This window comes from Pan troglodytes, chromosome 4 (assembly GCF_028858775.2).
Source record: "Pan troglodytes isolate AG18354 chromosome 4, NHGRI_mPanTro3-v2.0_pri, whole genome shotgun sequence".
NCBI lineage: Eukaryota > Metazoa > Chordata > Mammalia > Primates > Hominidae > Pan > Pan troglodytes.
The window spans coordinates 171,096,364-171,112,241 of record NC_072402.2 but is presented as its reverse complement, the minus strand read 5'-3'; the positions used below and the strand labels follow the sequence as shown (position 1 = coordinate 171,112,241).

The following is a 15,878-nucleotide window of genomic DNA, read 5'->3' as shown; positions in this document are numbered from 1 at the left end:
GAGACAGACATGATTCGGAAAGTGACACCAACCAGTGGAAAACCGCAACTGTGCTAAGGGCAAGGAAGGAGGGAAGCAGGTGCCCTGAGAACCCACAAGAGGGGCTCTCAGCTGAGCTCTAACAGATGAGTCTCAGGAAGTGTTCACAAAGTAGCATATAAAATAGACATTTATTTTGTGCTTCACTCCTCTCTGTCTGTGGGTCTTGAACATTTGCTGTGTGTAGATCCTTCAGCAACCCTGCTGTACTTAAGGCTCAGGCATTTGATGAACTCAGGGGATTATGGAAAGCACACAACTTGTCCATCAAAAGGACAGTGGGCAAATCAAGTGTAGTTTCTCCCAACTGCAGAATACTATGCAGCTGTTAAGAGGAATTAAATACACCTGCACAGGCTACTGTGAAAAGATTAGCACAATAAATTAGAAAGTGAAGAATTCCTGGTGTAGAAAAGTATTAGTAAATGATTCATTTATGTAAGGAAGAAAATCATATACACAAATATGGGTATAGTCAGACTCTTTTTTTGGAGGGACACAAGAAATTACTTATGTTAGTTTGTTAGGGCTGCCATAATAAAGTACCACACATTGAATGGCTTAAACAGCTGAAACATATTTTCTAGCAGTTCTGAAAACTTGAAGTCTGAGATCAATGTGTTGGCAGGGGTGGCTCCTTCCGGGAACCCTGAGGGGGGAATCTGTTCCACGCCACTCTCTTTGGCTTGTACATGGCCATCTTCTTCCTATGTCTCTTTACACTGTCTTCCCTCTATGTAAGTCTCTGTGTCCAAATTTCCCGTTTCAATAAGAACATCAGTCATACAGGATTAGGGCTCATCTTAATGACCTTATTTTAACTTGGTGACCTCTGTAAAGACCCTATCTCCAAATAAGGTCACATTCTGAGGTTCAGGGGGGTTAGGATGTCAACATATGAACTTGAGTAGGGGACACAATTCAACCCATGGCATTGCTGGGAGACAAAAGGGATTCATCTTTTACTTCATATATTCCTCTATAGTATTTATACTTTTATGATAACCATACATTTCAATTACAAAAACAACTTTTAGTCCAAAAAGTGGGTGGAAATTTAAATCCCGCCACAAATCAAGCACCAAGTGAAAACATTGGGGTTGTATATTGTAGGTCAAAGTGACCTGTTTCTATATCTGAAACAAGAGGCACACCCTCCATTAAGGCCTCCAAGTGGGAGTGTGTATGTCCAAGAAAGGGAACCTGACCATCACTGGTCTTGCACACTTCTAGTTATTTTTATTTTCTTTTAATTTCTATTTTGTTTTATATTGCGTGTGGAGGGGTACATACTTAAAACTTTCTACTTGGGGTTTGCCTTCTAAATAGCGTGCATGGCAAAGGCCTTGGGAGCACCTTTCATGAAGCTTAATATTTTCATAAGCAAAGAAAAGGACCTAGTCCGTGACTGCGTATGAGTCACGTTAGTTTGGTTTTCTTCAAAGGCTGACTACTCCAGTTGCTATCTCTGTGTGACACAGTGTCTTAGGATGACTATGTTATTTTGCTCATGATTTCATAGATCAGGAATTCAAGAAGGGATTAGCTGAGTGGTTCTTGCCGGGGGTCTCTTATTTGTTGCAGTGAGATGTTGGCTGAGCCTGGAGTCATCTGCAGGCTTGGCTGGGCTGCACGTCCCAGATGATCCTCTCACATGGCTGATGGTCGCTGGTTATCTGCTGAGTTCTCAGCAGAGATGCCAGAGCACCTACACGTGGCAATCTCAGGGCATCTAATGTCTTAAACGGTGGCTGATTTCTCCAAGAGGGAGTGTCCCTAAATACTTGGCAGAAGCCGCACGGCCTTTTCTGATCCAACCTCAAAAATTAAGGCATCACTATTGCTGGACTGATTGCAAGCCAGTTACATTCAAGGCTCAGATCCAAGGGGAGGGAACCAGGCAGAAACTCTATGCTTTTCCTGACCTAGCTTCAGAAAGAGCAGAGTGTATTAGTTATCTATCACTGCATAACAAATTCTCTCAAAGTTTAACAGCTTAAAACAACAAACCTTTAGGACTGTACAGTGTCTATGGGCCAGGAATTCAGAAGTGCCTCTGCAGGCTGCCTCTGACTCAAGGCCTCTTGTGAGATTGCAGTCAATATATCAGCAAGGGCTACAATTATCTGAAGGTTTGGCCGGCGCTGGAAGATCTAATTCCAAGATACTCGGTCACATGGCTATTGGCAGGAAGCGTCTGTTCCTCAGGGTTGTTGACAAAAGGCCTTAGTTCTTCACTGTATGGGCCCTTCCATGTGTTGCCTGAGTATCCTAAAAGCATGGCAGCCAGTTTCCCCAAGAACCGAGTGAGACAGAGATAGAGAGAGAGAGATACAGATAGAGAGAGAGAGCAGGAAGCTGCAGTGCCTTTTATAATCTAGTCTCTGAAGTCATACCCCATCATTTTCACTTAATTCTATTTGTTAGAAATGAGTCACCAAGGTCACATGCAAGGGAAACGGCATTAGGCTTCACATTTTGTAGCAAATGTCAAAGAGTTCTGACACCACCCACGACATCATCTCTGTTGCATCCTATTGGTTATAAGTGAGTCCCAGCACAGATTCAAGGGGAGAGGACATACATCCCACCTCCAGTGGGAGGAATGTCCAAGGATTTTCAGACAAGGACTTAGATACAGTGTCTTAGCTCAGATTTCTATAACAAACTGCCATAGGCTGGGCGACTTAAACAAGAGGAATTTATCTCTCACAGTTCTGGAGGCTAGAAAAATCCAAGATCAAGGTGCTGGAAGATTCCTTTCCTGGCTTGCAAATAGCCACCTTCTTGCTATGTCCTCATCTGTCAGAGACAATGAGCAGGCACTCTGGTATTTCTTCCTCTTTTCAGAAGGACACTAATCCCATTATGGAGACCCTTACCCTCATGACCTCACATAACCCTAATTACCTCCCAAAGACCTCCCTTCCAAATACCGTCGCATGACGGGGAGGGTTAGCGTTTTCGCATATGAGATGGGGGGAACATAAACACTCAGTCCATAACCTTCCATGCCGGGCCCTTCAAAATGTGTGTCCTTCTCACATTCAAAATTCATTCAATCCCAACAGCCCCAACAGTCTTCACTGGTTCTAGCATCAACTCTAAAGTCCCAAGTCTCATCTAAATATCATAGAAGTCAGATATCTACATCATAGAGAGTTTATTCCAGGAGAAACAAAAGGGGAGAGTGAGACAAGGAAGGGAGAAGAGCCAGCAAGGGATAGATTACAGCTTGGAGCTCCGTCCTGCTGGGGGCTCTTCAGAATCCACGTGGAACATGGCTCAGCCTAGGCCCATTAGAGGATGGGGGACTGGGCAATTATCCATCTACTCTCATCCCCAACTAGTTGAGGTTTTCCCCTGGAAGCGTTAACACCCCCAGAGAAAGCCCTTAAGTAGCTGGAGATGGGACTCTGTCAGTGAATTGAAAACTGTTGCCCACTACCTCAAGTGAACTCAGGTAGCCCAGGGTGGATATAGAAAAAGCACCAACAGCATCTGCTATGGAATCTGAGATCAAGGAGTGCCTTCCAAAATAAATGTTTTTTATTGATCAGGTAAAGGGCTTGTGATAACAGGTCACTGTGACTCGGCAAACAGATTCTGTGATAGTCACATATGCACGCAAAAATACTCACAGGTTCTCAGGCTATGGAAGACTCTGATTCACCCATTCAGTGAATATATACTCAACAGCTACCACAAGCCAAGAACTGTGCTAGGCTCTGGGGTTACAATAATGGACAAAACAGATGAGTTTTCCGATCTCACAGGGCTTATAGGCTAGAGGATTAGAGCGGCATTAATCAAATAATCACACAACATGATAAATACTAATTTTGACAGCTGGTATAAAGGTGCATTTTCTGCAGAGAAGGCCCTTGACAGGGCTATAGAAGCCACGTGTATGTTCCCCAGGGTATGGTGAGAAAGCAGTGGATGGTGTTGGAAGCAGTTTTGAGCATGTGCTGGGTAATACCTTCACAGAGAAGCTTCCTCACCCTTTCAAGAAGTCTCTTGGGGAGATAGGGAGCTTTCTACTAGTTTGACAGAATGAGAATTTCTCTCTGAAGCTGGGCTTTTATAAGGAAGGGTCGATATCACTTCAGCATAGATCTAGTCATTGAAATAATAGTACTTGAAAGAAAGAAATACAACCAACACCCGAAGGATGGTGAATTGCAAAGAGAAACAAGTCTGGGTTTTCTTGATGACATTGCTGAGCTTTTTCGCTAGCCTTAGTCTCCTCACCCTCAAACTCCTTGTGATGTGAGCTCATTAAAAGTCTTTATTGCTTCATCCACTCTAAATCAAGTTTTCAGTTACTTGCAACCAAAAACATCCCTGACACACCATATATTTCATATTTTTCCACAGTTCTTCATGAGAACTCTTATTGTTCCCATGCTAGGTGAAGGAAACTGATACCCATATAAGTGAACTATCCAAGGTCACACAATGAATAAAGCTGGAATTGGGATGCAGGCCCTCTCATTGCAGCTCCTCTGAATTTGCTCTAGTGCAGTATACTACAGCACAACACAACACAAGCCCCTTTTCTCCCCACTAGGTCTTTGCCACATGTTGTCACCTTACAGAGCTATTTTTAGTCCCCAGATGCCATGAGGCACGGGATTCCTAACTGCCACCTCCTAGCTCAGTGCCATTGACATGATGTGTCAGCGTAGTGGCCTTTCCTGTCATTGCGCAAGTACAGAGTTTCCACGGACATCCTTTCTGTTTTTTGCGTCCTTGCCTTGACAATTTGTACTTCTCTCTTCCTCCTTTGGACATTCTTGTTTAACTGTTTCCCTAGAACTTTTATTATGTCACCACATACACACATTCTTGCAATATTTAAAAGAGTGGTTATGAAAATTGTGTGATAACATTAGGATATTACATGTTAAGTGCAAAGTAGGATACAAATTGCTTGCACAAAGATATGAAAAAACACATATGCACATTAAAAATTAAAACAAAAACACTAGAATGTTTGCTATGATTGTGGTGGTGTGGTGAGACTGTGGGTAATTTTTTTTTTTAATTTTCCAAATTTTCTGTTATGTGCATATAATGAAAAAAATAGGTTAGGATGTTTTTTAAAATATGTCATTGTTTATCTGGCCCATCTCCTGGGAGGCAGCATAGCAGAGCATGCTAGTTAACAGCGTGCACTCTGGAGCTTGATTGCCTGAGTTCAAATCCCAGCCCAACCACTTAATAGGTGCATAGCTCTCAGCAAGATCTGTAACTATTCTGTACCTCAGTTTACCCATCTGTAAAAGGGGCAATATCCCATCCACCTGTCTCATAAGGTGACTCTGAGGATCAAGTAAGTTAGCAATTGTAAAGCCCTTGGCATGGTGTCTAGTACAGGAAGAGTGTTATGTGTTTGTTGAATATAAGCCATTTTATTGTGCCTTACCCATTGTGGAGCTTCTTGGAAGGGACTGTGATGCAGAAGTGAGACAGACCTCTGTGTTTTTCAGATGGACACAACCGGTGAAAGTGCAAAGAGATGACTTGTGCTCAACATGAAGACTCTTAACCTCAGAGTCAAGCAGGCTGGAGAGGAGCTCCTTAGCAATTCACCACTGGATGGTTGTGTCACAGACTCCTCGGATACTTGACATCTCATGAAGCATCCTCACATAAGGCCACTGGCAGAAATCAAGTGAAGGGAAGACGACCAAACCTCCACCAGTATAGAGAGGCCCCTAACAGGCCTTCCTCCACTGAAATAGGATGAAGTCCTCTAGTGGCCAGGGGGTGACAATACAACTCCTCTTCCAAGTCCTAACACAGGATACCCCTCCGTTGCTGGCGACCTCTAGTTGGGTTTGTTTTTGTCAAGCATGTCAGGAGATAATGCAGGGCTCCTTCTATCCCCTTGCTGAGACTGAAAGAGTCAAAATACATTTCCTAAGACCAAGTATCTGCATGTTTGTCGTATGAGCCCACTTTACAAAGCTGATCTCTAGAAAGGAGTCCCTCACTGGCACATTGGGTCATATGGGCCGCTTGTGTACACATGACCTCTGCTTGGAGGACAGGGCTTTCTCAAAAGGATGGCTTAGAATGTGTTTCAGATGGGTGGGACCTGAATCCAGCTCCTCTCATTTCAATCCCTTCACTTTGCAAATGGAGAAAATTCCCCGTTAATTCTAAATATTCCCCAGCAATTTTTAGACTAGTGTCTGGAACAGGGTGGGTGGATCATAAATACTTTATGGGAATTTGGTGTCACTTTCTGTCCTCTTGATGACTTTAGCAGTGGGCCTCATCAAAAGGCTCACTGATGATACATCAACGGCTCTGTCTTTCTCAACTTGGCACTGGTAAAATACCCAAGAACACAGAATGCTGCATTAGGAAGAATCCCCCTTTACTTTCATATTTTATATATTATCCGACGGCTGGGAGAAAGAGAAAAAACAGGTAGGAGAAGAAAGAAGAAACAGACAAAAAATAGAATAGTCTAGCTCAGGGTTCCGCAAAGGGGCAGTTGGTAAGGATTTTATGCTTTGCGGGTCATGCAATGCTGTCGTGACTACTCAACTCAGCCACTGTAACAGGAAAGCTGTAATAGATGACACGTAAGTAAATTGAGTGTGGCTGGATTCCAAGAAAACCGTATTACAAAACAATCAGTGGGCTCGATGTGGCCTGCCCATCCCTCATCCAATGCAAGAATGATGACATTCCCCATCCTTCATACATGGCAGAAATGGTTAATCGATCATGGTGTCAATTAACTGCCTGAGTTAAAAACCCTGTTCCAGGCCCTTAGTAAGTGTACACCTTTAGGAAATTTGCTCAATATTTCCAAGCTTCAGTTTTCTCATCTTTAAAATGGAGCTCATAATGCTGTGAACCTCAAAGAACTCCTGTGAGAATTGAGTAAGACTGTTGGAAGAAGCTTAGTATGGGTGACTGGTACTTAACAAGCACACTGTAAATGCCAGCTACCTTCATCATCGTCTTTGTTGTCATCATCATCATCTGCCTCAATTGACCGACAGATGCACGAGCATTAAATGAGGTAAAGGACATGCAAGTGCCTTGAGATGACCCCGATTATGCAAATAAAAAGTATCTTTCACTGGAATGCTCAAATGCCTTACACTATCCCATCCACTTACTTCCCCTTGCTGAAGTGCCAGGGAAAGCTAGATATGTCCTTCTTGTGCTAATGGAATAGCTAGGGAAACCGAGGCACTTGAAAGCTCAGGAGAGTCACTAAAGGCAGCAACTTACTGAATTGGTGACTAAGCTGCATCTAGAACCAGGTTTCCACATTCTTTGCCCACTTTTCTGTCTCCTACCAGCATCTTTGAGTTCTGATGACCCTACTGGGTCCTGTTTGCTCAGGGATTTTGAATATCTCCAGGGAATAGATTCTACTTCTGAATTTTCTTTCCAGTCTGCTCCCCCACCCTCCATTCTCCTGTCACCTCTACCTACTGATTGCTGGCTTTTATTATCTGCTGCCTAGTCTATTGCAGCTGCCCCCTAACTGGTCTCTTTGACTCAGATTTCTCTCCGTTGAACACCCACCATCTACCCTCATCCTGGGTGATCCTCCTAAAGCACAGATCTGACTCTCTGGCTAAAGGCCTGCACTTTAAAAATTGGATGAGACCTCTCACAATCTGACCCCCATTAGCCCACCAGTCACAGCTCTTATCCGTCCTATGTCCTTGTCCATCTGCAACGACCTTTAACTCCAGCTCCTGGGACATGCTCATCCTTTGTGCAGCTGCAGACATCCACCGAGCTCCGCATGCTCTTTGCCAGACAGCCCCTCTGCCACCACCACCACACACACACACCAGCACTTCTCATCTCAACACCACAGCCTAAGGAATCTTCAAGAGAAATTCCATCATGCCATGGCCACCACTCAGAGTCCATGACTCCCAGCTATCCCCGTCACCTGGCCTTTCATGCCAAAAGATCTCTGTATATACCTTGCTGTGACTCAAGCCCACTACCATCCCCAGTCTCCTAGCCTCTCCACGGAGCCAGCGGCTTTCACTGTCCATATACAGCAAAGTTCTCTGTCTTCAGCCTCTTCTTCAGATCTCCCCTTCACCTTCTTGCCCTTAATCAAAGCCCAGTAGACTCCACTTCCTCTGCTGCTTGCTTAAGGATGGCCATTCTCTCCCCCAAACTCCTGGTGTCACTGGCCTGGAGATGGAGGAGACGTCCTCCCGGCCACTTTCTGGCTTTTGTCTCTCCCACCTTCCTAGAAAGGCTCATGGACCTTGAAGTTCATGCTACTGGGCCAGACCACCCAGCCCCTCCCCTGCCCCAACCATGGTGCACTCTTACCAACATAACAGTAATGTTTTAGAATGCTCATGATGAGCCAGGCTCCATTTCAAGCACTTTGCATTCATAAATTCATCTAAACCTCACAAAACCTCATGAGGTAGGTATGATTATCATCCTCACTTAACAAATAAGGAAACTGAGCTACACAGAGGTTAAGTCATTTGCCGAAAATCACAGGATAAGAGTCAAGCTCAGGGTATGTCAGAGAGATATCTGCGCCCCCATGTTCACTGCAGCACTGTTCACAATAGTCAAGACATGGGGTTAACCTAAATGTGCACCAGAGGATGAGAGGATAAAGAAAATGGGGTACATATACACAATGGAACACTCTTCAACCTTACAAACGAAGAAACTCTGCCCTTTGTGACAACATGGATGAACCTAGAGGATATTATGTCAAGTGAAATAAGCCAGACGCAGAAAGTTAAATATGGCATAAACTCATTTATACAGAATTTTAAAAAGTTAAACTCAGAAGAAGAGAGTAGAATGGTGGTAACCAGAAGCTGTGGAGGAGGGGTGGTCAAGGGGACAAAGTTTTCATTAGACAGGAGGAATAAGTTCAAGAGATATACTGTACAACATGATGATAGTTAATGTGTTGTATTCTTTAAAATCACTAAGGGGGTAGATTTTAAGTGTTCTCACCACCAAAAAAAAATGGTAAGTATGTGAGGTAATGCATATGTTAATTAGCTCAATTTAGCCGTTCCACAATGTCTATGTATTTCAAAACATCATGTTGTACAGGAGGAATATATAAAATTTTTGTCCCCTTAAAATAATTAATTAATTGAATTTTTTTAAAGATTCAAATTCAGGGAGTTGGCACTAAAGTCCAGCCTCCTAATCATTCCATCCACTGGCCCCTAGAGACTCTAGAGACCACAGCATCCACTCGCCGCCATATTTGAAGATTTTAGCACCTGCCTCCCTGTCTCTCTTTCCAAAAACCAGTCCTGTCATGACGCTGAGCGACTTCGATACCATGAAGGCACTTCTCCCAATACTTTTCCTCTTAGTTCCTCAACCTCCTTGCCTCAAATAACCCTGTTCTTGACTCCATAACCCATTTGACTCAGACCTTGTCGTTGGCAATAACAGCATGTCATGGACTGAATGTTTATACCCGTCTAAAATTCTTATGCTGAAACCTAACCCCTAATGTGGTAGTATTGGGAGGTGGAGCCTTTGGGAGATGAGTAGGGTCAGATGAGGTCATGAGAGTGGGGCCTTCATGACGAGATTATAACCTTATAAAAAGAGACTCCAGAGCTCACACTCACTCTCCACTCCCCCATCTCTGTGCGCATAAAGAGGAGATGTGAGCATAGGGCAAGATGGCAGCTGCTGGCAAGCCAAGACAAAAGATCTCAGAATGAAACCCACCTTGGCGGCACCTTGATCTTGGACTTTCCAGCCTCCAGAACTGTGAGAAATAACAACCACCAAGAGGACCTCTCCTCCTTGCCTGGTTAATTCCTTGGTCTGTCACTGCCTTTCATACACCCTCAACCACCATGCCCATGTTTCCTTTTTCATTGTAGCCTAGCAAAACCCCCAAGCCTACTTAAGCTCAACTTTCTACTTACTCTGTGCCTGCTCCTAGCAGCTGAACGTGGCTGGAGAAACACCCCTAGCTGTGTTGACTGGCCCTACTTAAGCTATCAAAGCCCCAAATGCCTCTTGGGTCTGTCTAGCAATCCTACATTTCCCTCAGCAGGTCCTCTCCCTCTCATTTGGGGGACAATTCTCTGACCCCTCTCTGTCTTCCAATTTCCAACACTTCCTCCTTCATCTTCACTGCATCTGTCCCCATATTCCCGCCTTCCTTCTATCACTAAATGGGCTCTTTGCAAGGGCAGCCCCTCCCCTTGGGCCCTGCATCCCATCACCTCTCTCTTCCTCCAGGGCATTTCTCCGGCAGTTCAACCCCCAGGCTCCTGCATCATCAGCCTTTTCCTCTCTGCTGGGTCTTTCCCATCATCTTACAAACACACTGCTATTTATACCTTAAAAACAAAATGCTTCTATACTTTAATCCTATGTTTTCCTCCAGCTACCTTCATATTTTTTTGCTCCCTTTCACAGAGTAGACTTTCTAAATGGTTAATGGAATTCCAAGTGCCCAGGCTCTCCCCTCTCATTCTCTTAAATCCACTCTAGTCAGGCTTTCAGCCTCACCACTTCCTAGACTGTTCTTTCCAGTGTCGATGCCCAAATCAATGGTCAATGCTCATCCTTCACTGCCTTCCCCTCTCAGTAGCATTTGGCATTGAAGATCACTTCTTCCTCTTGAAATACAGCATGATCCAGAATGAATCAAACACTTTCAAAAATGTGTCACTCAGTCCCTAGATTATGAAGAGGTAGTCCACACTTATTCTTCAATGAGCTTAAACAGATATTTCTTTCATCCTACAATTGTCCAGTATGCACCCCTCATGTCACATGGCCCTTGTTGACACTGGAAGGTACTTGTCCCAGACCTGAGTAACATATTACCGTTGAATTATTGAAATGGCAGTGACAACACATTTGTTTATGTCCTCAAGGTTGGCAAGAAGACCTGAGACAAACCAAGATCCTTGTGTGATAAAACTTTTATTCTGACTACTGAATAATAAAATTGTTATTGTGTCCCATTCATCTTGACTGACCCTGTACTTTCTTCATGTGGCTCCCGGGACACCATGCTCACCAGGTTTTCTTCCTATCTCTCCTGTTGCTCCTTCTCAGTCTCCTTCATCAGGTCTTTCTAACCTCCCTGACCTTGTAACATGGGTGTATCCAAGTGTTCCTTCCCTGTTATGCCTCCTCTGTGTCTACTCTCACTCCCTGGCATGCTCATCCAGGCTCTTGGCTTTTCGTGCCATCACTATGCCTGTGTTGCCCAGGTGTATATATCTGATCCAGGTAACAGGCTCTCATATCCACCCACCTACTCGACATAGCCACCTGGTGTCTAATAAGCAACTCAAACACCTGTCCTTCCCCGACACAAACCTGATTCTCCCAGCCTCCCCCTTTCAGATGTCAATTCCACCCTTCAGTTACTCGGGCTGACACTATTAATATCACAGTCCTCCTTGACTCCTTTCCTTCATACCCCACATCTAATACCTCAGCAAAGCCTACCTTCACAGTGGGACAGCCTCTTGCCCCATCACTGCTCCCACTCTAGGCCAAGGTAGCTTCATTTCTTACCTGTATTTTTGCAACAGCTTTTTTCCAGACCTCCCTGCTTCACTCCTGCATCTTGTATTAGCTTCTTATGTTTCCATAACAGATTATCTCAAACTTGATGGCTTAAAACAACAAAAATTTATTATCTCACAGTTTTAGAGGCCAGAAATCAGAAACTAACCCATCAGCAGCACTCTGCTTCCTCCAGAGTCTCTAGGAGAGTCTCTTTCCTTGCCTCTACACGCTTCTGGTAGTGCCAGGGATTTCTTGGCTTGTGACTACTAGACTCCAATCTCTGCCCCCATTTTCACATGGCCTTCTCTTACCACCCATCTTCTCTTTTTCTGTCTTTTGTAAGAACACTTGTCACGGGATTTAGGACCTATCCAGATAATCCAAGATGACCTTATCTTGAGATTCTTAACTTAATTACCCTTTTCTAAATAAGGTCACCTTCAGAGATTCTGGGAGTTAAGATGTGGACATATCTTTTAGGGGACCCGCCAGTCAACCCACTAAACCTCCCTAGAGTCTGCTCTCATATGGCAGCAGGAGGGTGGGAGGGTTAAATCATACCTCAAATTGTGCAATGCCTTAAAACCCTCCATAGGCCCTTACTCATCAGAGTAAAATCCAAGGTCCTCACCATGGCCTTGAAGACCTTGCCCCAGGACATGGCACCCACTAACCCTCTGAACTCATCTGCTCCCTGCCCCTCACTCACTCTGCCTTACCCCTGCTCCCCACCCCAGCCTCTAATATCAAACCTGTGGTCCCAGCTCTGGGTCCTCTGTTCTTGTATTTGTTCTGCCTGGAGCATCCTCTCTGACGTGGCTCTGTGATTCACTTTGCGCTCCTCCTCAGGTCTCTTCTTCTCCGTTACCTCCCTAGACAGGTTTTCCCTCTGCCCTGCTCTCAATCACTCAGTAGTGTTATTTTTCTTCATGCCATTTGTATTCTCTCCTGTCTTCAATTGCTTATTGCTTATGTGTTTATTGTTACCCACCCCAACTGGAATGAAAGATCCATGCAGACAAGGACTTTGTTTTGCTCACTGCAGTGACTCCCCCACCTAGAACAGTGCTTGGTGGGTGGTTGATGCCTCACAAATCCTGTTGGGTAAAACCATCCCTGAATTCTCTGGACAGAGCTTACATCGCAATTTGAAGGCATTTTCCTTCTTTTATCCAAATGGTGGAAGGCAGCATGGGGCTGTGGTTGCGCTCCTAAGTCATTCCTCACTGTGAGCATGGCTATGCTTGCCTCCAACATGCCAACATAGCACTCACCACACCATCTTGTCATGACATGTTTACATATTGTCTCCTCCAGCCAGCAACTCTTCTTGGGACGAATGGGACTTCAGGAGTAATGCTTCTAAGTGCTTCCTGAGGTCTTTGGGTACCACAATTTGTCCCAGACCAGTGATTCTATCAGTGGATGTTTCCAGGACCAGAGCAGACCAGCAAAAGACAATACTTTGACTTGATAGGTGTGTCAATGCACATTATTTCAGTTCCAAGTAACAGAAGACCAAACTCAGGCTTAACCTATAAAGAGAATGAAAGATCTTAGAGGTAGAACAGGCTTCAGGTGGGGTCTGATCCAGTTAAACATTTTCACTAAACATTCATTTACTTCCATCTCTCTGTGGACCTTCCCAGTCATTCATTTGCTTCCATCTCTCTGTGGACCCTCCCAGTGTCAGCTGCTATCTCAAGGCAGCTCCTCTCACTGTCACAAGAGAACTAACAGGGTTCATCCTCATTCATATCTGAAGGGGGAAGGGTTTCTCTTTCTCCGTAATCTTGGGCTGCCTCTTTTTTAATCCACTCACACCACACTTCCACTCCTAAACCAGTTCGCTGTAGCAAGAGTTAGGTTAACGGCCTTCCACCAATCCACTTCTAGATCTGGGGGTGGAGGTGGGTCACTCAAACCACATGCTGGGAAATTTGGAATCCCTTCAGGATGGAAGAAAGGAGATGGATGCTGGGGAGGTGGTAATTCTCAGGACAGTGGGTCTTCCGGCACCTCCAACCCTCCCAGGTGACAGCTGCCCCTGTCTCCACACAGGATTAGTTCTGGGCACCCGCAGTCAAGTTATGGCTTTTATGAGATATGAGCGAATGTAACCAAGGCTTTGGAACGTCTCTTTTAGAAATTAGTGGTAAGCAGACGAAGCATACAATTAAGTATTGAATTTTCTACAAACACACAAGTACACATACACACAGAAGAGGCCATGACATTAAGTCCTCAAATCAGATCCCATTCCCACCAGCCTGCCTTGTGCTGAAAGACCTCTGGTTACAGAACATACCAAATGATGGAGTTGAAACGTTCCATCGTAACTGAAGCGGATCCTCTGCTCGGTGTGAAATGCCTTTATGTAAGTGCATATCTATGTATGTTCACCCACAACATCAGTCCTGAGGGTTCTTGCTCTCTCTCTCCCTCCCTCCCCCAATCCCAACCTCCCGCCACCAAGATTAACAGGAACTAAATGCTAAGGAAATCTCGACTCTCTATTCAATAGACTTCCCATCTCAAAGTGATTAAAGATTCTAAAAAGCTTCATTGTCTCCTACTACCTCCCCCTGAGCCTGCTCGGTGTCTCAAATTCCCACATTGGTTAGGCCTTTGGATAGGGGGTCTTAAAAATGCAAACAAATTCTCTCTTGGGAAAATAACTAGCAGCCATTGATTCTCAAGGCTGTTAGAGATGCAGAGGGCATGAAACTCTGGTTGTGTAATTTTAATGGAAAGGAAAGAGGCCTTTACACAAAGACCAGACCAAGGGCTGCCAGAGGATGCCCAGGAAGTAGGCAGAGTGAAGGATCTGAATTTGAGATGGAAGGACACCAGCAGCCAACTTTTCCTACATCCCAATTTGGAGGCATTTTGCTTCTTTTATCAAAATCACGGGAAGCAGCATCACAAGGGTCTGTGATGAAACCCTAGAGTCTGACATCTTGGCTCCAGACTCCAGCTCTGCTCCTGACTGCAACCCTGGGCAAGTCTCCTCACCTCTTCATTCTTACTTTCTTTATCTACAAAATGAAGGTAATATTAAGACCTTGCATGATCACACAAAAATAATATTTTATAGTATAATATATATACTATATTATTAGTAGTATAGTGTAACATGTAATATACACTTGTAGGATAATTATAGCATAACACGTTGCAAAATAGATACTGATATAGTGTAGTTATAGCATATAGTATAATACATAATATATAATAGTAATATAATATGGTTAATAACCCCTGTAAGGTTGTTGGAGGGCTAAATGACATACTTGACAAAGACTGGAATTGGTCTCATTTCTCCATTCCCCTGTGGTGGTGGTGGTGTTATGGTTCACACACCCTTGCCATGGCCTCAGGGAGCATGGAAGAGCCTTCTCTGCCCTTGACTTTGGATGTGATTATGTCACTTGCTTTGGCCAATGAGATGTTAGCAAAGGTTTGAAATGGACCTGCCTAACTGGCATTGCCCTCTTATGATCCTTCCTCAGCTCAAGGAACCAGCTAGTCTAAGAAGGATAAGGATCACATAGAGCAGACCTGGATCCCCCCTGCAGCCCAAAGCCCAACCCAGCCAAGCCCTGCATAGAACAGGCAAACCCCAGCCAACGTGCAGACATAGGATCTGTATGCCCTTGAGATTCTGTGGTAGTTTATTATACTGCCAAAGCTGAACACATACTACACACTCAATAAACATTTACTATTTATATAATTAATGGCATGAAAAATTGCACATGGTTTATACAACCAGGGTATATTTGCAATGTCAGGCTTGTGATATTTGCTCTCATATTGCCCGCTTGGAATCTGAGCCAGCAGGTATCCTGTGATGTGGCTGACCAAGAGAATCATTAGCTTCCCCTCCATTGGCATCAGTGTTTGTCAGGAATCCTCTACTGCATCACCCATTATCCACCCACCAGTCTGATCAATGTGTATTGAGTGCATTCCATGTTTGCTAGACAAGAGGTCATACCATGGTGAATAGGGCAGGTAAGGCTGAGCTTGCAAGGAGCTTGCATTCTAGTGTGGGAGACAGATAACAGATAAACACATAAAGAAACAAGCACACATAGACTCTGATGAGAGCTGAGACATCACTAAACAAAATGATGTGTCAGAGAGTCACTGGGGGAGGCCATTCTATACAGCAGCCAAAGAAAACCTCAACCTTCAGCTCAGGCTGAGCTGAGGGAGGAAGAAGAGGAAAGCAAGTGAGCCTGCAATAAGCTGGGGGAAGAGTGTTTCAGGAGGAAGAATGGCAAGTG

The 15,878-nt window shown here is 44.4% G+C and overlaps 1 long non-coding RNA gene across 1 annotated transcript in view; it reads right to left on the bottom strand.

Annotated features, from left to right (window-relative positions):
- Positions 1 to 15,878, bottom strand: part of LOC104006646 (uncharacterized) — a 116,013-nt gene that overhangs the window by 49,045 nt on the left and 51,090 nt on the right. The window contains exons 4-5 of the long non-coding RNA XR_010157418.1: positions 12,339 to 13,121; positions 11,593 to 11,693 (exon numbers count right to left, since the gene is read on the bottom strand). This is a non-coding gene — a long non-coding RNA (uncharacterized LOC104006646). The remainder of the gene's footprint in view (positions 1 to 11,592; positions 11,694 to 12,338; positions 13,122 to 15,878) is intronic.